General features: G+C 52.6%; 1 protein-coding gene and 1 long non-coding RNA gene across 14 annotated transcripts in view; one reads left to right on the top strand and one right to left on the bottom strand.

Moving 5' to 3' along the window:
- The window catches only part of TAF1B (TATA-box binding protein associated factor, RNA polymerase I subunit B), a 107,050-nt gene that overhangs the window by 371 nt on the left and 82,502 nt on the right, over positions 1 to 24,177 (top strand). The window lies entirely within an intron of this gene.
- LOC137205488 (uncharacterized) overlaps positions 1 to 24,177 on the bottom strand; it is a 73,676-nt gene that overhangs the window by 26,458 nt on the left and 23,041 nt on the right. Inside the window, exons 3-5 of one of the 13 annotated variants that reach the window (XR_010934169.1) lie at positions 11,758 to 11,824; positions 8,580 to 10,699; positions 97 to 8,023 (exon numbers count right to left, since the gene is read on the bottom strand). The exons of 7 other annotated variants lie outside the window; for them this stretch is intronic. This is a non-coding gene — a long non-coding RNA (uncharacterized lncRNA). Of the gene's footprint in view, positions 1 to 96; positions 10,700 to 11,757; positions 11,825 to 15,129; positions 15,898 to 20,605; positions 24,175 to 24,177 lie in introns of those variants that run through there. 5 more of the 13 variants (XR_010934170.1, XR_010934168.1, XR_010934171.1 and 2 more) reach the window with 5 other exon arrangements.

The raw sequence follows: 24,177 nt of genomic DNA, 5'->3' as shown, positions 1-24,177 counted from the left end.
GCAATGAGAAGCCCTCGCACCACAACAAAGAGTAGCCCCCCGCTCACCGCAACTAGAGAAAGCCCACGTGCAGCAATGAAGACCCAACGCAGCCAATAAATAAATAAGTAAAATCTATTAGGAAAAAAAAAAGATACATGCACCCAATGTTCATAGCAGCACTATCCACAATAGCCAAGACATGGAAGCCACCTAAATGTCCATTGACAGATGAATGGGTAAAGAAGATGTGGCACATAGATACAATGGAATATTACTCAGCCACAAAAAAGAATGAAATAACACCATTTGCAGCAATATGGATGGATTTAGAGATTATCATACTAAGTGAAGTATGTCAGAAAAAGACAAATACCATACGATATCACTTATATGTGAAATTTAAAATCTGACACAAATGAATATATTTACGAAACAGAAACAGACTTACATAGAAAACAAACTTATGGTTACCAGAGAGGAAAGGGAGTGGGGGAGGGATAAATTAGGAGTTTGGGATTAGCAAATACAAACTGCTATATATAAAATAGATATACAACATGGTCCTACTGTATAGCACAGGGAACTATATTCAGTATCCTGTAATAAACCATAATGGGAAAGAATATGAAAAAAATATATATATATCAGTTATATACACATAACTGAATCACTTTGCTGTACACCAGAAACTAACACAACGTTGTAAATCAATTATTCTTCAATAAAAAATTAAATTTTAAAAAATGCACATTTTGTTGACATTTTAACATCCCTGAAATTAGAGTGTATCTTATAGAGGGTATCATAGTTTCGTTGTCACAGAGCCTCTCCAGCTGGTGTGCCCCCGATGGGGTCAAGGAGACGCCCTCCCAGGGTCACCCTCCTCCAATTCCAGGAACTCCGAGGGCTTGCTCCTGGGGTCTGTCCTCCTGGAGGCCACCCGAGGCAGCTGTTTGTGGGGCAAGGGGTGTGAGGATGGGCAGCCTGGGCCGATTGCACGCGTGTGCCCGTATGCATGTGTCCTCGTGGTGCAGGGTGGGTGGGATCAGAAGGGGCGGGCAAAGCTGGCTCCCCCGCACCATCACGTTTTGGTGTCTAACTCCAAGGAGGCCCAAAATTCTAAATTTGAACGTGGCCTTGCAGGCCCTCGTGAAGGCATATTTGTCAAGGTAAGAGGCCGGAACATACTTTATTTAATAGTTTATGAGCTTGATTTATAGCTTTAAAATATTTAGCCACAGAGGATGTGGGCCTCCGATTGCCCCAGGGCTTGACGGTGTTAGGATGAGGTCTGCGAAGTCCTCTCCTCTGAAAACGCCAGCCCTGGAATCGGTACAGGTTGTCCCCTTTCCTGGAACGCCCTCTGCCACTCGTCTGCCTGGCCAACTGCAATTTTCCCCTCAAGTCTCAGCTCAGATTCCTGACTCCCCCTGGGCAGACTTGGGCTCACAGGGGCCTGTGTGCCTCTGTCCCTCTCAGCACTTGCTGGGCAGCGTTGCCCAGGCTGTGTGGAGGCCAGGACGCTCTGAACCTGGCCAACATCCCTGGAATTTCTGGGCCCTGGCAGGGGTGCTGCCCAGGGAAGGCCCAGTGGGCACGTGCATCACCCTGCAATGCCTTTGCCCCCTTAGCCCCGTTGCTTAAGACACTCTTGCTCCTCAAGGTGTAATGAGCACGTGAGTCACCTGGGCTCTGGTTAAAATGCAGGTTCGGATTCTGTAGGTCAGGAGCGGGGCCTGAGGGTCTGCACTTCCAACCAGCTCCCACGTGACGCCGATGTTGCTGGTTAGCATGACACCACACTCTGAGTGGTGAGGCTTGAGAGCGCGCCCCCAGAAAGACAAGTTCAATAGATGTGTGGCTTGTAGCCAATGCTTTCATGCAAACTGGACGATGCAGCTCAGAAATAAGCCTGCAGCTGCCCACAGGGCCCGTGGGAGAATCCAGAGCAGCCCGCCCAGAGGAGAGCAGTTCCGGGCCTCGGGGAATCACACGAGGGCGCTTGGAATCAGGGCACAGTCTCTGCAGCACCCAGGCCTGTGCCCGGCTCTTGGTTCCAGGCTCAGCAGAGCCAGCGTCCTCGGGCGGGACACCTCTTTTGGGGTCTCTGCCCCATGGGCACTGTCTGGCATCAGAGCGAGGGAGGGGACACTTTTATTAGTTATTTATTTTTAAAACTTCTGGCCGCACCGCGCAGCATGTGGGATCTTAGTTCCCTGACCAGGGATCGAACCCACGCCCCCTGCATTGGAAGGTGGGGTCTTAACCACTGGACTGCCAGGGAAGTCCAGAGAGGGGACACTTTTAAAAGAAAGAAGGACTGGTGTAAACAGCACTTACCACGTGCCACATGCCGTTCCACGTGCTTTTCCTGTGCCAGTGTCTTTAACTCCCATGGCCACCCTCTGAGGTGGGCACTCGCCTTCTTACTACCATCTTACAGATGGGGAAACTGAAGTTCAGAGAGAGGGATTGCCCAAGGTCACAGGTGCCATGAGGCCCCAGACAGTCTGGCTCCGAAGCCCAGGTACTTAACTAACTGGCCCCGAGGCCTCTCTAGTGTGAGGCTGGGCTAAGACAGGGAGAAGGGCTGGGATCCTCTCCACCCCTCACGCCACAGCCCCGAGGCTCGTCTGCAGACATGGTCACAAACCTCTTCCAGGCGTCCCTTCTGGCTCTGGGGTTCTGGCCGCAGACAGACCAGTACTGGAGAGTACCCCTGGCGCCCTCCCACCCCTCCTGGGAAGCCTAGGGCCTCCGGAGTGGAGGCTGGCAACATCTTCCCGGACCTGGCGGTGCCTCCTGCTGGGAAAGGCTCCTACTCTCAGATTTGAGGCTGTCCTGTTTTAAACCAGCCCTATTTTGTAACACCCCAAAATTCCCCAGTGTAAGTCCCTTCCTCGTTGTATTATCATGGCCTGTTTTCTCCTCTGTCTTCCACCCTAATCCATGCACTCTCAGAACTGGGGCCATTTTCCTTTTTCTCTGACTACCAGCTCTGCGCCTGGTGCACCGTAGGTGCTGAATGGACTTGCATCCTGCAGTGGTGATGCACTTGCAGATCTTGCCACCAGAGGGCAGGCGCACACAGCAGCAGGAACACAGGCCTAGCCACTGGGAGAAGGTGGGGCTGTGTGGGTCCCTGAAAGCCCAGCGACTGGACCTCTGGACAGGAGAAGGCCAGGCGAGCCGGCTTGGGGCTTAGGACATCTCTGCAGTTCCCCTGCTAATTCCAGCCTCAGCTCCAGAGCCCCCCTTTTCTCTTCCTTCCCCTCCTCTTTCCCCTCCTTCTTTCCTCTCCTCCCTCCCCTTCCAGGTTCCTGGGTCAACCTTGACTCTGAGTGACTCTGGGCCAGGCACTTTTTTCCCTCTACGTCTTGGTTTCCTCATCTCAGCTTTTGCGCGTTTCTCCTACCTAGGGACTTGGGATCCTCGGGGTAAGGCTATACTTCCCTCAGCCTGGCCCTTCCCTGCTCTCAGGGCGGAGGTCCAGGCTGTGCTGAGGCAGAATCGTGTCCCCCTTGCTGTAAGCTGTGTCCTCATCAGGCCTCCTGCTCCATCCCTGGTGGACGGTATCTCCAGGTCTGAGTCTGTGGTGCTGCCTGGGGCTGGCTGAAGTGGCTGGACTGGCAGGACCACTCCTTTTCCAGCCCAGGAGCTGCCGCAGCCACATCTGTGCTAGGATGCTCGCCGGACATCAGCTGGGCCAGACGAGCAGGTGGGGATGGATGGATGGATGAGAGAAATTCATGACTTGCTTCAGAGCATTTGTAGCAAAGGGATTTTCATACCCACTGCCAGCAGAACCCTAAAGCCTTCTTAAGCCTCTTGGAGCCTGGCTCCAAATGAAGTCAGCTGCGAGCCTGTCCCCCTTTTGAAGCTCCCTGTCCTTTTGGGATTTCCCACTGGTGGTGGCCCTAGGGCACCAATGGCCCTGGTCTAGGCTGTCCTGGGGACAGGGCGGGGGCGTGGGGTGGGCGGTAAGGATTCTACTAACTGTGAGGGTTTTATTCCTTCGTCCCGGGCTGGCTACAGCGCGAGTCAGCCAGCTTCCAAGGAAGTCCCTGGCCAGAGGGTCAGCCAGGGGGACCCCGAGATGCTCCAGCCCAAACCCCAGGGAACCGAGGGCTCTGTGACAACCCACAGCGAGCCTTCCAAGCTCCGGCCCTTCCCTTACGCCACGCTGCCTCCAGAGAAAGGGTTTCTGGGCGGGCCCGGAAACGAGATGTGTCATGACAGTGGGTTCTCGGTCCCCAGCTGAGCTCATGCTTTCTTAAGTCTCTCCTGGCACTGGGGCCACTTGTCGGGATTTGCCCGTTGCTGACCCAGGTTTCCAGGCCACTCTGTCAACACCTCCAGGGCAGGGCAAAGCGCAGCTTCTCAGAGGCCCAAACAGAATCCATGACCAATATCGCAGAAACTTGATCGGCCGTGGGAGGACACCTGCCTATCCACCCGTGGGCGGACACCTGCCTATCCACCCGTGGGCGGACACCTGCCTATCCACCCGTGGGCTTCCTGGTGTCAGCATGGCTCTGTCCCTCCCTGCAAGGCTGTCCTCAGGGCAGTGAGTGAAGATCCGTGTTAGGTAGTGGGTAAGGGGTAGGAGGCGGGCAGCACCCAACGGAGGCATGCAATTTACGTGCCTGGAAGGAGGGGCTCTGCGTGTGTCTGGGGCCTGTTTCTTCTTTATGGCTCTTGCACAGTCCCTGCTGCCCTGGGGATCACTCAGAGCCTCCCAACTTCTGCTGCAAGCCCCGCCCTCCAACCTTGGCACACCCAGTTCTCTCAGGATGGCTGATCTTGTTGCCACACAGCCTAGAAAATTCTGCCTCTGGCTTGGCTCCAGTTACTGAGCCAAGATGAGGCATGAATCACGGGGCTGTGTCAGAGGAGCTGCACGCCCTGGAGCTGCCGGAGGCTGGCGGGAACCGCAGACCTCAGACCTGCAGAGCCGTAGGCCTGGCTCCTCTTTGGGGCTGACCGCCTTTCCCTCCCTGCTGCCCGCCCTCCCCAGCCGGGGGCCATGACATCATCCAGCTTCTCTGGGTCCTTCTCTCACCAGCCTGCAGTAGTTCAAAGAGCCCCCACGTGATCTGGGCCCCAGACAGTGCATGGCTGTCCCCCACTTATTAGACGTTTGTCAGGATGAGCCAGGATATGCAAATCGTATTGCTTTTAGATTTTTCTTAGGTTACAAACACCCAATTAAAAGTCTTCTTTGTAAAGAATTCCTAGACTCCCAAGCAGACCCAGGGGACCCCAGTTTGAGGAACTCTCAGAGAGCGGAAGTTTGAAGGTCAGGAACCAGCTCAGTGTCTGGTTTGTCCAGTTGTCCAAGTACCGCCTTTCTCGGAGCCTCATTTCCTAGCTGAGGGCTCCTGTAGCTTGGACATCCTTCTCTCTGTGATTCCTCAAAGACATCCCAGTCCCTGTGGCCATTCAGACACCGGGCTTCAAGCTTGTGGCTGCACCCAGAGGTGGCAAGCTGGCTGCCAGCCGAGGCCCCTCCGGGCAGAGGCGGGAACGCACCCAGGGCTGGGGGGCGGCGGTCTCTACCCCACCTCCGCTGCAAGGTCATCTCTCACTCCCCAACGCCATCTGCATGTTGGTAGCTCGCCACTCAGAAGAGTTTGGCCCAGGCCTCCCATCAGTGACCGCATGGGGGTCCGGGCCGCACAGGATGCTGACCTTGCCGGGAGGCCTGGCCTGAGCCAGCGGGTGGGAGGTCCGTGTACTCAGGAGGGACGCCCACTGGTTCCTCTCGGGCCCTGCGGGGAAGTCCCAACAGATAATGATACCGAGCAGGGCCCTGTGGGGCTCCTGGGCATGATGTCTGTGTCCCCCATTTCTTTGATTACAGGAAACAGGCTTCATTCAGCCTCCATAACCTTCCCTGAGTTCCAAGGGGCAGATTCAAGCAGTTGTTAATTAGGGAAGGGAGGGGATGCGAGACAAGGGAGAAACAAAGTCAAGAGAACAATAGTTCCGCCTTGGGGCAAAGTGCTGGTGCCCCATCAATGGATACACGCAACAATATCTCTGAGCTGTTTTGCAGATGCTGAAACACCCTCCAGGTGGGAGAAGTTATGCTGCCTACAAGCACGTGGACCCCAGACCGGTTGGAACCAGAAGGTTGATGATGCCGACTCCCACTTACCTCCCCACCAACCAATCAGAAGAATGCCCATGAGCTGATCACGCCCTCTTTGAACTATTGCTATAAAACTTCTCACTACCCTCTGGAAGGGTGGGGGGCACAGTCTTCGGAGGCGCTAGGCTGCAGTGTTCCCTCTTTGCCTGGCAAAGAGTAAAGTTACACTTTCTCTTTCCTCCTAAATTTCGTCTTCATATTTCTATTTGGCACCAGTGTACAGAAGCTGAGATTTTGGCAAAAATAGCCTGGCACGTTCCCCTGGCCAGCCCTCCTGGAAATATGGCCCCAGCTCCCTCCCCGATGCTGGAAGGCTGCTGCCTCAGTTTCTTAGGAGGAGATGAGGAAGAGAGGACGCAGGGGCTGTAGAAACTGCTCCACACACACTACCCGTGCAGACATTTGGGCTGTAAGGTGTTTAGAGCTCACCTGGCCCAAATGCTCCCCATGAAAGAGGGCTGGCCCAGGGCTCCCCGGTGGAGTCAGGGGCACCTGGGTCTCCAGGCTCCTGGCCAGACCTCTGAGCTTCAGAGTCCGCATCTGTGAACCTTCTCTGAGAATTAGGCCGTGACATCAATGCACACAGATCACAGCAGAGGTGTGAAAGCCACTTAAAAGAGGCAGGGCTGGAAGGCCCCTTCCCTCTTCCCTGCCGCTCCCCCAGTACACGCTGGAGTGACTCCTCCACGTGGGACACGGTCTGGAGGGCCCACCTCGGAGGGCCCTGTCCTCAGCTCCCCACTGTCTCCTGCCGCCCCCTTGCAGGCTAAGGGGTCAGGCTCTTGGCTCAACTAGACCAGCCAGCTGCTCCCTGCTGGGATTCGAATTCTGAAGAGAGAGACACAGCACCTGGGCATGGTGAGCCAGTCCTCTCGAGAGGCTAAGGGGCAGCTAGCTGCTTGGCCCAACTGTGTGGGCTCTAAATCAGATCTTTTAATTCCTGCTCTGAAGCCTCTAGAACTGCCATGGCTGTTGGCTATGCCCAGACCTGGTTTTCTATGCTCCTTTGAATTCAGTCTCTGTTATGGTTTGAATTGTGTTTCCTTAAAATTCATATGTTGACATCCTAACCCCCAGGACCTCGGAAAACAACCTTAGTTAGAAATGGGGTCCTGGCAGATGTAATTAGTTAAGCTGAGGTCATACTGGAGCAGGGTGAGCTCCTAATCCAATATGGTTGGTGTTCTTATAAAAAGGGTAAATTTGGATACAGGCCTGCATATAGTGAGAACACCATGTGAGCACGAAGGTGGCATCTACCAGCCAAGGAGAAAGGCCTGGAACATGCCCTTCCTCACACCTCTCACAGGGAACCAACCCTGCTGACACCTTGATCTCGGACTTCTGGCCTCCAGAACTTAAAATGCAAGAAGAAGGAATTCTCCTCAAGACTTCAACAAGGGACTTCCCTGGTGGTGCAGTGGTTAAGAATCTGCCTGCCAATGCAGGGGACATGGGTTCGAGCCCTGGTCCGGGAAGATCCCACATGCCACAGAGCAACTAAGCCTGTGCGCCACAACTACTGAGCCTATGCTCTAGAGCCCAAGAGCCACAACTACTGAGCCCATGTGCCACAACTACTGAAGCCCGCATGCCTAGAGCCCATGCTCCACAACAAGAGAAGCCACTGCAATGAGAAGCCCACGCACCACAACGAAGAGCAGCCCCCCTTCGCCGCAACTAGAGAAAAGCCTGTGTGCAGCAACGAAGACCCAACACAGCCAAAAAAAAAAAAAATTGGTCCGTATGACATTCATTATTGATAAATTGACATTTTATCCATCAGTCACGTGAGCTTGGTCAATGTGAGCCCTTCCTCCAGAGACGGATCCACCTTGCCGAGTTGGCAAATCCGGTTCCGAGCCTGCAAGGCTGACATCCAGAGGCCTGGTGGGTACATAAATCCTTTAGGGTTCGGAGGCCCAGGCCCTGCAGCAACCCTTCTGGGACGGAGGGGCCTGCTGGGCACTGCCCCGCCCTGACCCACCTGCGATGGCGTCGGCTGAAGGCTCCTTCACCACAGGCTGCCCCTCCCCACGTGGCACCCGCAGAGATGAGGATTAATGGCACTCTGACTCAGTCAGCCCTCCTCTGAGAGCCTCCCCCGAGTCCCCTTGTCTCTGGGCTCCTCCAGGAATGTGTTTTTTATCCACTTGCTACTGGGCGGCTTCCTCCAGAGTGATACTCTCGCCAGCCCTTGGAGGGTCTGTCTCGTTTTCTCTCCATTCTGTGACTCTGGGCCCACTAGCCTCTCCACCCTAACCCAGGGCCCTTGCCTAGCCTCCCCCCCAGGCCACAGTGCTGCGGCCCATCCTGACCGGGGGCCACGGACAGAGAGCTTCTGGTCCAGAGCGGGGCCCACCCTCAGCCCGGACCACAGTGGGAGGCGCCACTTGCCCTGCCCTGGTGCCTGGACACTGCCTGCCATGCCCACCGGCCTCACCAGCCCATCTCTCCGGTCTTCTCTGATGCCCTGCCTTCCGCTCCGGGGCCCTTGGAGCTCTGCTGCCTACCATCTACTTCCGGGCCTCCTGACCCTCTGAGGCCAGCCCTGCCCGGTCACCCTGCTGTAGTCAAAGCCCCAGCTTATGTGTGCCCTGCCCTGGCCAGCCTGCACAGCCACTTCGCAAGCGGGCCTGGCAGTCCCCTGGAGCCTCCGCCCTCCACCCTGACTTCTTACTGAAGCCCTGTCTCTGCTTGAGTCAGAACCTTGGCTCCAAGCCCCAATGCCAGTCCTGCCTCTGACCCCGGGGCTGGCATCTGTCCCAGGCAAGCTGATGGGTGAAGAGTTAGAGCCTGGTTCCCGGTGCAATGGCAGATTGGCCCGTGTGCTTATCACCTGTGGTTCCCCCAGCCCCACAGAGTGATGGGGGCTCAGAGACAAAGGGGCAACAGCAGTGAGAGTTCACGGACTGTCCGGAAGCCCATGGAGCTAAGGTAACGGAGGTAGCAGCACTGAAGTTACACATAAGGGCCTGCAGAGCAGGTCAGCGGCGGTAAGGGTCAAGTTTGCCTTGCAGAATCGCAGACCCTTGAAGCTCTTGAAGTCGATGAACCACAGGAGGCCTGGCGTTGGTGAGAGGGGAGTGATGGAAAGTCTTTATTCAGAGATCTGGACCCGCAGTGGGTATCACTCCCCATGCATCCAGGAGACCATCGTCTCCCATCCCTGGGGGCCGCAGAGTGTCTGGAGGATCTGAGCCTGAGACGCCCAGCACTGAGACAGGCTGGGAGGGAAAGAGGATGAAGACAGAGTGGAAGCAAGTCGACGGACGCCCGCAGAGCTCCGGGCGGCCCTTGGGCCTCCCTCGCCTCTGCTCGCCGCGCTGGACACTGTCTGGCTCCACCCAGACACCCGGGTCCCTGGGACTCCTTCCGGGCACCCCTCTTGGGCGTCAGCTGCCGGCGCTCCCTGTGGCTTCGCCCGCAGCTCTCCTGGGAGCACCGACCTCAGGCTCCTGAAGCCACTTGGTCAGCACTTGCTCAGTCCCCTGGGGTGGCCCTCGGCCAGTGACTGATTGGTGGCTGTTCCAACAGAGTTTTCTATCTAGAAGCTTCCCTTTGAGCCCTCCAAGCTGGACGTAGCACGGCCCTGTCACTGTGGCTTGGATCTCTAGGGGCTGGAGTGGCCGCCTGCTCCCTATTGGCTCAGGAGCTGTGGCCGCCGAGGCCATCGTCCCTGACCCCGCGTCCTTATCTCTTTACACACGTCACCTTCTCTTCTCAGAGGTTCGCTCTCTCTTTAAAACTTGGGTTGCTTCTGACGGCAGCTAGGAGCCCAGCAACACGATGATGTGCGCCAGCCCTGCTCCAGTGCTGCAGCCCCTCCCCACCCCTTTAGGTGCTGGAGCTCTTCTTTCTATGGCTTCTCTTCTCCACAGGACCATCTCTTTGCTCTCCCCCCGTGCGTGCAGCTTGGTGCCGCCTCCTGTAAAGCCCCAGTGGACGCCCTGCTCCATGCCCTTCACCCCAGCCCGGCTCCCCCGCGAGAGGCTCACAGAGCCCGGGGGCCACCGTGCTTGCGCACGCAGCTGTTCTAGGAGGAGCTGCTGAGCGGATGGGTCCACAGAAGACACATTTGAAGACACATTTGGGGCCTCAGTTTCCCTGCTCCTCTGGGAGCCTTTGACCCCAGTGCCCCCCAGGCTCCGGGCATTGCCCAGACTGGCCCGAGGTACACTCACCTTACCCAGAGGGCACGCCTCCTCACTGCCACCCTCCACCCCAGAGGCCCACTGCCTGGGCCTCTCCTTGTCCATCTGCCCCCGAGACTCTGTCGACCCCTCTCCCTCCTCATTTACAAAGGCTGGCGCAGCCCCCGTCGGGGTTTTTGGTGGAAGGACTGACCTGCTGAGCGGCAAGCCTGAGGGAGAGGTAGGACCGTATCGGGAGGCGGGAGGACCCACATCCGTTCCCGGCCGGGCACCCGACTGCTGCCCCTGCAGCACCCCACGCTCACCTGGTGTGGACAAAACCTCTTCCCTTGGTTCAGCCTAGCATCTGGTATAAGGGCAGATGCAAATAACCATGTTTGCAAAGGACGTTCCTAATCATGTAGCAAAACTTCTAGAAAACGAGTGGGTGCAACTGAAAAGCTCTGGGGTCAGGACCAGATCCTCCCCACACCAATGGATGGTCTCGGTCAGATCAATAACTTCTCTGCCGCCATCACATCCTCAACTGGGAAATGAGAATGCCTGTCTGCAGGGTTGTTTGAAGATCAAACATAATCTCTATGTGCTAAGCGCTTGGGATCACCACTGTGCTGAGAGGGCCCTTGAAGGCGGCGGTGAGTATTATTACTGCTGTATTCCTCTTGCCATAAAGAGTTGCTACCAGCCTGCAGGTAGCATCTCACTAGAATTTGTTCCCAGATTAGCCTCAGTGCTGGTGTGACAGGAGCATATCAATTTCAGACACTTACAAATGTCCTTGTCATCACCGCACGTTCAAGAGTTGAACATCAATTCTTTACTTGTGGGGTGACCTTGGGCAACTCTGGGAGCCCCTCTGGGCCTCAGTTTCCTACCCTGGAACCTCAGACTCACAATAGAGATGAGGACTCAGAGAGATCCTGGACCCGGGATGCCGTTCCCACCCAGGACCAGCCTGGACATCTACGCCAGGCTTTGTCTGTACCGGTGCTGGTGGCGGCGTGGGTTGCTTCCCCAAGGATGCTGACACGGTTAACTCCACACAGAGGAAAGGTGCTCAAGTGGAGAAGTTTCAGGCACCCAGACAAGGCAGCCGGGAGATGTGGGCACTGTGGCCCGTCCAGTTTCTCTCACTGACACGCATTGCTGGCTGGTTCCATGAGAAACGTCAGCTCTGCGTCCCGGGATCCTCCCCCAGGCCAGGACCAAGGGGCCGGAAACACCGAGACGCCACAGGGTACGGCAGGCAGTACTGCTCCACCGCTTCCTGGCTGGGAGACACTGGGCAAGTCACCTAACCTCTCTGGGGAGGGAAACAAGCGATCCCTGCAGAGAGGATTACAACAGTGTCCCTGGGGAGGCAGCACGGGCGCTCTGCGCCATGACACTCAGAAGTAGCAGCTGGTGTTCCCTCAGCCAACGGGTGGCAGAACTAAGAACCGAAAGCCTCCCAAGCAGACCTCAGACTCACCCTGCATGGTGTCGCCTAAATTATCTCCTTCCTCCAGCAGATCCTCCTGAGAACCCTTGGGATCTGTGGGTGAAAACAAGGAGATGCTCACACAGCCCCAGACCAGGGCCACGGCCTCCGGGAGCAAACAGGGGAGGGGGGGCCAGGACCAGGCTGCCCAATGCCTGGGCAGGGCAGGGGTGTCAGGGGTCCCACCTGGCGTCCGGGGCTGGCTTGGGCAGGTGCTCACGTCTGCAACGGGTGTCCTGGCTTCACCCACCCCTGGAGGCGAGGAGGCGGATTCAGGGCGGGGCCATGGATGCCAGGTGAGACCGAGCCGATGGGCAGCTCTGGGGCTGCCACCTGCCCACTCGCACGCACGTGCACACGCACATGCACACTCGGTCTGCCTGGCACGCGGACGGGGCTGTTCTCCCAGCCCCCGAGGCTCCCCCTTGCTCCTTCCCGGGTACGAGGAAGTCTCGTGTCAGGGGCCCCTGTGCTCCAGCGCACGAGCTCCTTGCGGGCAGAGGCGTGTGTCACCCAGTGATACCCAGCAGAGGTCTGCTGCTTGGAGGGAGGGTGGGCGACCGGGTAAACGGGCGGGGCTGGGTGAAGCCGGGTGGGCACCCACCTAACATGAGTACTTTCACTCAGAGCCGCTCACAGCAGCTGCTGGAAACAACTCTCTCCGTGCAAAGAGTCCACTAACTACCTTCTAAATAACCACCAAATAACCAGCAGAGCTGATGAAGAGCACCGCCCCTTCTCACAAGCAAACACTGAAGGGCGTTTCTAACATGAGTATTTGCAAATATAACATTTGAATGTGGTGTGGGTAGATTTTCTTTTCTATCTTACTGAAAAATTTATGGTTTTATGTAGCAAACTATGTTTATGTTCCAGAATTCATGTAACTGAACTTCACAACAGGTACAAAAATCCCTCCCTGCACACGTGGGCGTGTGGTGAAGGGCACACGCCTATTCCGCCCCCCCCATCCCCCACCCCGGGTCACACGCTTACAGCAGAAGAGCCGATCAAGGAGCCAGAAGAACCGAATTCCATTACGGTGTGATTTTAGCAGATCATGAACCTCTAGGAGCCTCAGTTTCCTCTTTGTTTAAATATATCTGCCTCTCTGGGTTTTTAAGGGAATTAAATGAATTTCTGCTGGTTGACACTTTTCCAACTGGGATATAAATTCCCCTGAGGAAATTTAGAAATGTCCTGAAGGCTCATGAAGCCATAGGATATACATGTTCCTCCTCACCAGTGTCAGAGCTTTGAAGAAATAATATTTCCTATGAAAACAAACATGAATTTAAAATAGAGAATAATGTATGAAATGCAAGAATTTTTAAGATGAAACTTGAGACTCTAAAGAAATTTCAAACCGGGAACTCATGGCTTCAGGCTCTGCCCCTGATCTGTTTCTTTTCGATTGTGGGTTGAGTTGTCCCCCTTTCCCCCAGAGATATGTTCTTGTCCAAAACCCCTCGTACCTGCGAATGTGACCTTATTTGGAAGAGGGTCTTTGCAGGTGAGGCCATGGGGGTGGGCCCTAATCCAGTATGACTGATGTCCTTCTAGGAAGAGGAGATGCCACGTGAAGATGGAGACACAGAGGGAGAGGTGACGGAGGCAGAGACTGAGGTGACACAGGGCAAACCAAGGAGCACCAAGCGTCGGCCACACCAGAAGCTGGAAAAGTCTCAGAGGAAGCACAGCCCTGGTACTCTTTTTTTTTTTTTTTTTTGCGGTACACGGGCCTCTCACTGCTGTGGCCTCTCCCGTTGCGGAGCACAGGCTCCGGACGCGCAGGTTCAGCGGCCATGGCTCACGGGCCCAGCCGCTCCGCGGCATGTGGGATCTTCCCAGACCGGGGCACGAACCCGTGTCCCCTGCATCGGCAGGCGGACTCTCAACCACTGCGCCACCAGGGAAGCCCAGCCCTGGTACTCTTGATCTCGGACTTGCGGCCCCCAGAGCTGGGAGGGAATAAACTTCTGTTGTTTCAAGTCCTCTGTTACAGCAGCTCTAGGAAACTGACACACTCCCTGACTGAGAAAAGTGTGGGAAGCCCTAAGGCTGGCAGACCTGTGACCACACCAGGCCCTGCCCCATCAGCTGTGCAGCCATGCGCAAGTCACTTCGCCACTCGGAGCCTCAGTTTCCATCTCATGTGGGTCCAGCCCATTCCTGGCAGATGTCGCCTGTGTCGTGATTAATGCCCACTGCTACTGTCCTGCTATTACGTGTGGGTAACCGTACCAGCGCTATCCACATCCTGGCCACTGTCTGAGGGGAGCTGGGCCTCCGGGTGGCAGGCCCGATTAGCCCAGGAGGAGGGACGCAGCTCAGGCCATGCCCTGGGGTGCCAGCCGGCGAGGCCACAGGGATCACGCAGCCTGAGAGCTCAGAGAAGGTGCTGACCAGACTCGCAGCTCCCTCCGCCCGCCTCGGACCCAAGGACTGAAGCCAGTGAGGGGCGAGAGACCAGACCCCAGAGAAGTCTCTTACGCCCCCCGGCCCTGGGAGGCGGCAGGGAGATTCTACCCCAGCCCGAGGTGCCTTCCTGCTCTCAAACCAACTGACCTCGCACGGGTGCACGGGCAGGTTCCCTGGAGAAAGTGGGCTCAGACCAAGCCAGGAGGGGGCTGCACTGCAGGACCTGCCCGCCCGTCTGCACTCTGCCATCACGGGAGCCCTCGGGGCAGCACAGGGCCCAGCGCAGAGCAGGTGATGGTAAGTATTTGTCGAGGTGAATCAAAGCAGGAGGAAGGAAGGGAAGGCGATTTCCTTCCTGGCTAACCGAGGCCTCCCCTTTGCTCTGTGGAGAGTTCTGGGAACGGTCCAGCACATTTGGGGGTCAGGACAGGGGTATCTGAGCTGCCTGCTAGAGCTCTGCCCTCATCTCCTCCCGGGACCAGGCGGCTGGCCGGAGAGGGCTGTATGGCCGGGCAGCATCCACAGGGAGGCCAGCCGAGTGTGGCTCTCCAGCTGCCCCGAGAATGCATCCGGAGCCCCAGCCCCGCAGGCTGCCTGGCCCCGGGAACGTCTGGGCACCGTGGCAAAGGCACCATGCAGAAGGTGGGGCTGCAGCCTCACCCAGCTCGGTGCTCCTGCTAGGAGGCCCGGCCGGCTCAGCCCACTCAGTTCCCCCAGAGGTCAACCTGCTCGGTGACCTGAGGCCCGAGAGCCCTGCAGCCCAGCCGGTGCCCGCCCTCCACCCCACGGTCTCTCCTCTATCCTGTGGACTCAGAAGGCTCTGCACAGGAAGGGAGTGCAGTCCCCTTTTCCAGAAAGCTCTGGAAAAGAGCCCCAGCTCGAGGCTCCTCTCTCCTGGAGCCAGCGCAGACCCACGCGCTCGTCCCGCCAGTCCTCACCTCACGCAGCCCGTGGGCGCCGTGGGGGCAGCTCCGTCTTCTCTAGCTCCCTTCCCGCGATGGAGTGGGCGCCCCGCTGCTCTGACTGGGTGGGGCAGAGCTCTGGTCTCCTGGTTGGCATCTTGGCACTCAAGTCCTCCTGAGAGAAACTCAGGGAGTGCTTTCCTCTCAACTTCTTCATTCACTGACCATCTCTTAGAAGACCTGAGGGCGACCTTCTCGTCCATTTTATGCTGGTCTCACCGCCCCCACGTCAGGAGTCACATCTGACCCACGTGTCCATCTGAGCACGTACCGGGTGTCCGGTACTGTGGCAGACGATCTTGCACCTGCCTGCCATGCACCATCTCCCAGCTGGTGGGCATGCCAGCAAGTAAGTGATGCCCAACAGGGGCTTGAGGGTAGCGATGAGGGCACCCAGGGGCCACTGAGGGGAGACGTCCCCCAGACAGGGCAGGGAGTGCGTTCCTGGAGAAGGTGCCGGCCGCCACTCAAGTTCCCAAGCTGCCATTTTTAGCACCTGTTAAGTGCCCAGAGTCTAAGTCCATATCTCCAACTCTCAGGAACGTCCGTGCTGCAAATCATTACCCTCTTTACGAAGAGGAAATCGGAGGCCCCAAGAGATCAAGTGGTGTGCCTGTGACGGCGGGCTGTTCAGCCCGGGCCTCTCTGCACGCCAAGCTCATCCTCAGCTCCTACGCCGCACGGCACCCCAACAAGGCAGCATCCTGCTGCAGCCCCACTTGGCAGCCTCAGAGCTGGTGAGACCTGGGGGGCGGGGATGGAGAAACATAAGGACCTGTAGGAATGAGACCAGTGGGACCTTCCCCTTCCAAGCGCTAAAAGCAACTTCCCTGTCAGGAGGCCCGGGGCACCCAGGTGACCCGTCTTAGCGGGGTTGGGGTGTCAGGACAGGCAGGCTGGGAGCATGCGGTCTTCCCACCCACGGTCCTGGGCCCTCAAGCTTTCGGATCCACAGCAATTCTCCCGTCCAGGGGCAGCTTTCAGTGCCATAAACGCTTGGGGCCACAAGGTGGCGCCTGCACCCCTCCCTCGGGGCCAAGAGCTCAGACAGCTTGAATTCAGCAAGGTAGCTGGGGCACTTGCTGCGGGGGACCAGAGACAGCTTCTGCCAGAGGGGCATCCTGGAGCCTTTCAGAATGCGGGGCCTCGGTGATGCCAGGGATGGGGAAAGGACCCCCAAGACGGAGGGAGGACCTGGAGGTCTGAAAGTGTGTTTGAGACAGTTCCCACCGTGGCTGCACCTGAACCCAGATTTACGAGCAACGTCCTAGTTTTACATCACAGTTCCCCAGTTGTCATGAATACTCTGTCCTTGTCACCTTGCACATTCCAATGTTTTTGTTCAGAGAAGACTCATAGGGTCTGTGGGCAAATTTGGTGGGACAGGAACCTGGAGAGATGGGCCTTGAATGCCAGGGTAAGGGGTTTGTTTAGGACTCAGAAGGTGACAGGGAGCCTCTGGAAGGCTCTCGACCACTCTGGCTGCATGTGAGGGGAGTAGGCAGGGTCACTAGGGAATAAGCCACATCCTGCATTGGGGACCTGGGCAAGGAAGTGGAGCAGAGATGGACCCTTCCCAGAGATGGTACCCCTTGTCCTGACACTTCTGCCCCGTGTCTGCACCCTCAGCTCCACATCCTTCTCTACATGGTCACATGAGGGCACGTCCTCCCACCTCAATGCCCTCTGCCACCCTTGGTCCCAGGCTCAGTCTTCCTATCAAAGCATGACCTTCCTATGTCCCATTCTTTCCAAGCTCTGCTAAGAAGGAGCTGATAAGCTCACGACCACTCTGTGCCTCTGGACTAGCGGGTATGTATACGCACATAATCCTTCTGTTTCAATGTCTTAGCCCAAAGGGGGACCCATAGTGAAATTTCAGGCAGAATGGCAGGCCCGTATTTGGAGATGACCAAATATGGAAGGTAGGAGCCTTCTGAAGTGCCTCAAATCATATGAGAGAAATAGGTCTCCGTCATAACCAGTAAAATCAGCTCCCTTGGACCCTAGGACTCTTCTCTGGTTCCCAAGGCCGTCTCCTGCTTAATTCACAGTGACAATACGTCGACCAGCTGGTCCACCGTTAGCGTCTGGCTCTGCCCCAGGCCCCCCTTACTGTAGCTAGAAGGTGGTTACAGTTTGAACTCGGAGCAAGGGACAATTTGCGGCCCAGCAAGATGAAGTAAGAGGAAGTCCTGGGACTTCCCTGGTGGTCCAGTGGTTAAGACTCCACTTTCCCAATGCAGGGGGCCCCGGGTTCAATCCCTGGTCAGGGAACTAGTCCCACATGCATGCCGCAACTAAAGGATTCCACACGCCACAACGAAGACCCTGCGTGCCGCAACTAAGACCCGGCGCAGCCAAATAAATAAGTTAAAGAAAATAAGAGGAAGTCTTATTTTAATTATTTGCCATAATAGTTTCAGAAAGAGGGGTAGATTAGCTCAGCCCAGTATGATTGGCATTTGGCAAATTCTAGAGAAGCAAGTGTTCTGATTGCTTAGGATTTAACAGGGATGCTATTACTGTTTAGCCATTAACATTTCAAACGTGATCCAGATGCAGTTTTAAAAGTGGATAAATCCACCAGAAACTAACACAACATTGTAAATCGACTATACTTCAATTAAAAAATGGATAAATCCAAGTTTAATAAATGGATAAATCCAAGGAAAGTTTTTTAAAAAAAGAAAGAAAAGACACTTTTACATGGCAAAAAGCACTATAAGCAAAGTCAAAATGACATACTGAAGGAAAGTACTTGTGATACATATATCAAAGATAAAACACGAATATGATTAATATTTAAAGAACTCTTTAAAACGTGAGGGAAAAGACCAAAGTTCCAACAGAAAACTGGGCAAAAAACATGGATATACAATTCACTAAAAATGAAATAAATGGCCCTTAAACATAGTAAAAAAATGTTCAACTTCACTCATAGTAAGAGAAATACAAATTGTAACTATACTGAAATGCCATTTTCACCCATCAGGTTGGCAAAAATTCAAAAGCTTGACAACACACCACATGGAGAGGCTGTGGAGAAACTGGCGTTCTCTGGCATTGCTGGTGGAAATCAGAGGGGTAAAGCCCTATGGGGATGATGTGACAATACCGAATGAAACTAGACGTGTATTTAACCCTTGCCCCAGCAACCCCGTTTCCAGGAATTTATCCTGAAGATTTATTTCCAACTTTATGAAAATACTTATGTGCATGGTTCTTCACTGCAACATTATATGTAACAGCAAAATAGTGGAAACTGCCTCGATACCCATAATCAGAGAGAGCATGAATTAAACATGGTACACCCACAAAATGCACCACTAGGCAGCTGTAAAAAAGGAATGAGAAAGAGTTCTCAAAGTTCTTATGGAACACGATTCCCAGAATATACTGTTAAGTAGAAAAATAGAGTGATACATTGTATGTTATCTTTTGTGTAAAAAGAGAAATAAGAAAATACATACAAATCTGCTTATTTTTGCCAAATCACAAGAAGGGTAAACTAGAAACGAATGAAACCACATTTAATTACCCACAGGGGTGGGGAGGAATGGAGTGAAAGGGAAAGGAAAGAGAATGATATTTCTCTGAATATACTTTTTTCTGCATAGTTTTGACAAACTTTTGGAACTTTGTTAATGTGTCATATGTTGAGTAAATAAAATTCCATCAGTATGGATGGGGAGCTCACCACCCCTAAAACTGAATAAAACCAAAACAAATAAACTGAACTATATATCAAATCGATAACATAACCGCATAAGAAAAAGGAGGGAAAAAAAGAACTAATCCAAGTAGCTTTGAATGCAGTACTTTGACTTTATACCCTTCGTATAAACACAAAAAGAACTGCAAAGAATCTTTAACTTTACTTAATAATTTTGTGGTTGGTAGAGATAGGAGTGTAACAATTCTGAGACAATTTTTGTGTATCATAAGACTGAGAAAATGAGATATTGTTAGGAGCCAGAGTTTTCATTGTGGGAGAGAGGCATAAGTAAGGAACAGAGAAAGGTGAGTGTATTAGTTTCCTAAGGCTGCTGTAAAAAGTACCACAAACTGGGTGGCTTAAAACAACAGAACTGTTTTGTTTCCCAGTTCTGGAGGCTGGAAGTCCCAGATCAAGGTGTCAGCAAGGTTGGTGCCCTCTGAGGCTGTGAGGGAGATGACTTCTCCCCTAGCTTTTGGTGGTTTGCTGGCAACTCTGGCATTCCTTGGCTTATAGAAGCGTTGCCCTCATTTCTGTCTTTGTCTTCATGTGCTGTTCTCCCTGTATGTGTCTCAGTTCCCCCTTTTTAAGAGTGGATAAATCCGGGCTTCCCTGGTGGCGCAGTGGTTGAGAGTCTGCCTGCTGATGCAGGAGACACGGGTTCGTGCCCCGGTCCGGGAAGATCCCACATGCCGCGGAGCAGCTGGGCCCGTGAGCCATGGACGCTGAGCCTGCGTGTCCGCAGCCTGTGCTCCATAACGGGAGAGGCCACAACAGTGAGAGGCCCGCATACCGCAAAAAAAAAAAAAAAAAATGATGACAATAATGGATTATAACATATTGAATCAAAAAGAATGCATGAGTCCACAGTGATCCTAAAAATGAAACCAACATACAAATAAACTGGGGGAGATGGGAAAGCTCTTCTTTATAGTAGAAAGATGACAAATGTGGAAGGGATGAGAGTTAGAAAACAAACCTTCTGCAACCATCACTGAGTAACTGATTCAAACAAGAATATTCAAATCATTGAGTAAAAGATCGTTGGGTAAACAGATATTTACAGTCTCAAAGTGGCTCCCCAGAGATTATTTAGTAATTACAAAGAGAAAAGATGGATATCTTTATGGTAGAGAAATACAGTGGAGAAGGTAGAGCGCACTGCCTCTGCCTTTACCAGTGGTTAAGTAAACATCAACAGTGATGACACACTCTGACATCAGGTACCTCCTGGTGTAACCCGCTGAGAAGAACACAGTGGCACTTACGCACGGGTCCTGCCAAAACTGAGACATCCAAATCAAATCTTGAGGAAACAATCCAACAAATGCAAATTGAGGGAGGTTCTCAAAACAGTGGGTTTGTATTCTTCAAATACATCAGTCATGAAAGACAAAGAAGCCAGGGAGGGGAGAGGCAGGAAGCAGGGAGAGGACCCTCGAAGTGTGCAGTGGGAGCGGGAACTAGTCCAGCAATTAACCAATTAGGTTAATCTAATTTAATCTAATCTAATACATGACTCAGCAATTCCACCCCTGGACACCCACAGGGACTTTCTTTTTTTTTTTAATTTTTTAAAATTTATTTTTTTTTACATCTTTATTGGAGTATAACTGCTTTACAATGGTGTGTTAGTTTCTGCTTTATAACAAAGTGAATCAGTTATACATATACATGTTCCCATATCTCTTCCCTCTTGCATCTCCCTCCTCCCCCCCCTTCCCTATCCCACCACAGGGACTTTCTTTGTGGAGGCATCTCTGGGGAACATCATGACTGATTGATTCCAGGTCTAAATAGGTCAGACCAGATTCTCAAGGAACCAGATGAGGACACTAAAGTCATGTTAAAAGAACTCAGTGTCCAACCTGAAGACGCTCCCACTGGCCAAAGATGGGATGCTTTAAGCACCAATAATGATAATAACCACAGTGGAAACCAATTGAACGTGTTTATATTCATGAGTTCATAATGATGCCAAAAAACAAGCAAACAAAAAAGGATTGACTGCTTTTAGACAATACTAGGAAACTGCTTCATTATTTTGAAAGCAGATAAATAAGGGGAAGGAATCAAGTAATTATCGTGCTTTTCTGAAATGAACTGTACTTCAGAGTTAAACCAAATAGGTGATGAAGGAACATTTCTCTTTATATATATATTCCAACAAATACACAAAGAAAGAATGATAGAAATTAAAATATCACTGTTACGGACTGAATTTTGTCCTCCTGAAATTCATACATTGAAGCCCTAACTTCCAGTGTGACGGTATTTGGAGATGGGGCCTTTAAGGAGGTAATTAAGGTTAGATGAGGTCATAAGGGTGGGGCTCTAATTCAATAGACTGGTGTCCTTATATGAAGAGGAAGGGATGCCAGAGATCTCTTTTTCATCAGGCTCACAGAGGAAAGGCCATGTGAGAACATGGCATGAAGACAGCCATCTGCAACCACATAGAGAGGTCTCACCAGAAACCAACCCTGCTGGCACCTTGATCTTGGACTTCCAGACTGTGAGGAAATAACCTTCTGTGGTATAAGGCCCCCAGTCTGTGTTAATCTTTTATGGCAGCCCAGGCAGACTAATACAAGCACCAGTTTGCAACCCCTAATGAATTGTGGATCTGGGCAATGATCTCCAATGGCTGACACCACCAAAGAGACAGAACCAGACAAACACACCTCCTGATGGTACCACCTAGGAAGTTGTCCAGACAAAATAAACAAAAAACCCCACAAAACAACTGGAGTCTGTTAGATGTAGCTAGTAATTTACAGGAAATACCAGGGACAGAGGACCATGTTAACCAACACCAGAAGGATGTAATCAGCAAAACCCACAGTGCAGGAAATTTGACAAGATTGTTTCCTTGCAAAAAATTGCAAGGAAAATAAAATAGAGGAAACCCCTCTAGATTAGAAGAGATTGAAGAATCATAGCAAACAATCACAATGTATGGACCTCATTGATCTCAATTCAAACAAACAAATTTTAACCCCCCCAAAATTTTAAGACAAAAACTATGAATACTGACTAAGTTTTTAATAATATTAAGGAGCTATTTTTAATTCTGTTCATGTGCGATAATAGTTTTATATTTTCTAAAGAGCGTTTATCTTTTAGATACATAGACTAAAATATTTGCAGGTGAAATAATATGTGGGGGATTCGATTTGAAATAATCCGAAGAGTTAAGAAATGGGAGGAGGTATAGATAAATAAGACTGGCCACGCACTGGCGATAGCCAAAGCTGGGTGATGGCTAAACAAGGTGCTATATTATCCTCTCGACTGTTAAAAGCTGGACATTTTCTGGAATAAAAAATTGTTTTCTTGAGTACTGAGTATTTTTAAAAGTGATAAACAAAATGAGATTTTCTCTTAGGTAAATTAAATATATAATACACAAAACAAAACACATTTTACAAGAGTACTAACAAAGCAATACACATCTAACACATAGAGGAGTTGTTGTCTGGAGGAGCGGGAGTAGGGTCTGGGGATAAAGGGAATTGGTTCATCATTTAAATAAACCTGCAGGGCTTTCCTGGTGGCGCTTAGGAGTCTGCCTGCCAGTGCAGGGGACATGGGTTCCAGCCCTGGCCTGGGAAGATCCCACATGCCGCGGAGCAACTAAGCCTGTGCACCACAACTACTGAGCCCATGTGCCACAACTACTGAGCCCTGCAAGCCACAACTACCGAGCCCACGTGCCACAACTACTGAAGCCTGCATGCCTAGAGCCTGTGCTCTAGGGCCTGTGTTCCACAACTACCGAGCCCAAGTGCTGCAACTACTGAAGCCCGCGTGCCTAGAGCCCGTGCTCCACAACAAGAGAAGCCACCAAAATGAGAAGCCCGAGCACCGCAACGAAGAGTAGCCCCCCTTCGCCGCAACTAGAGGAAGCCTGCGTGCAGCAACAAAGACCCAACGCAGCCAAAAATAAATAAAATGTTTTTAAAATTATAAATAAATAAATAAAGCTAGAGAGGGACTGAGGAGTACGTTTAGTGCCATCCTCTGCACCTCAGGTCCAAGGACAGAGAAAAATTGGAAGATGGAAAAGCACAAGGATACACAAAAAATGATTGTAGCCCTACTACCAGCAAGAAGCATTGCTCACATTTCCGTGTTTCCTTCTAGTGTTTTTCCTATATCTATAGAAAACTACCCTCTCCTTTTCACTCATTCTCAGGCTTTGGAGACACATAGAAATGGGTTAAAATTCTGGATTAACCATTTTATGAATGGTGTTATCTTGGACAAGTCGTTTTCTCTTGTCCAACTTTCATTTTCTCATTCTGAAAAGTCGGAACCATCACAAGCACCTAAGATTAGGTGATGATGGGACGCAAAAGCATCTAGAGGCTCCCTGGGGTGGTTCCCACTGGTATTTTGCACAGCTCTGTGCAGAGGCAGTGATAAATATTTGTCAAACTGAACGGGATGAAATTACGAGGCAGCTGGATCTCACGTGTGTGTTTTCATCTCAAAGCCTTGTGTTGAGGCACATAATGTTTTTTCCTGTGATTCACTCTCAGTTCCACGTGCAGGGAAAAGAAACTCCCTCTTTGGGGTCACCCAGTTTACATGGTGAGAGACCCCAGAAATGTCTTCTCATCATTTGCAGTGTCTCCCAGGGAAGAGTGCAAAGATGTTAAAGTTGACAGAAGTATTGCGAAAGGCTTCCTGGCTGCTAGCAGTGAGGATGTTCAGTCTCTGGGGCCCAAAGGTTCCCAGGTGGTTTCTGGCCTTCACAGTCTGGCTTACATGAGCCACCCTGGAAGCCACCACACGTGGTAACGTGTCCTTTTTCTGACACGTCATTGGGTGGCTGGGCACAGAGCTGGGGGTCTCCCAGGGGGCTCCTGTGCAGCACCACTGTACTCCCTAAAGGTCCAAGCGGTCCCGGGAATGTTTTCAGTTCTAGTGTTCAGCATTTGTTGTTAGGAGAAATTGTGCGCTCTACTGGCATTTGTGAATTCTGGGACTTTTAGAAGTTTCTAGAATGCAGGCCTCATGGGTCTCAAGGGCCTACTTGACTCCTAGCCAGTCTGGATCCTTGTTCTTCCTTAATCCTTCCAATGATACTTCAGAAGCAGAGCAGGGATTTGGGGTTGTGTTTTTCACACAGGTTTTGGTCTTAGGGGGACACACCAGCACACACAGGAGCACAGGGCCCTCAGCAGGCATCTCGTGCCTCTCCTCTGCCTTCTCAACCAGGAAGCCCCGTCCAGAGAGGTCAAGGGACCTGTCCAGGGTCACGCAGAGGAGAGTCAGTTCATGCCACATGGTTCTGGCTT

This window comes from Pseudorca crassidens, chromosome 14 (assembly GCF_039906515.1).
Source record: "Pseudorca crassidens isolate mPseCra1 chromosome 14, mPseCra1.hap1, whole genome shotgun sequence".
Classification (NCBI taxonomy): domain Eukaryota; kingdom Metazoa; phylum Chordata; class Mammalia; order Artiodactyla; family Delphinidae; genus Pseudorca; species Pseudorca crassidens.
The sequence above is the reverse complement of the archived record's forward strand: the minus strand, read 5'-3'. Positions and strand labels throughout refer to the sequence as shown.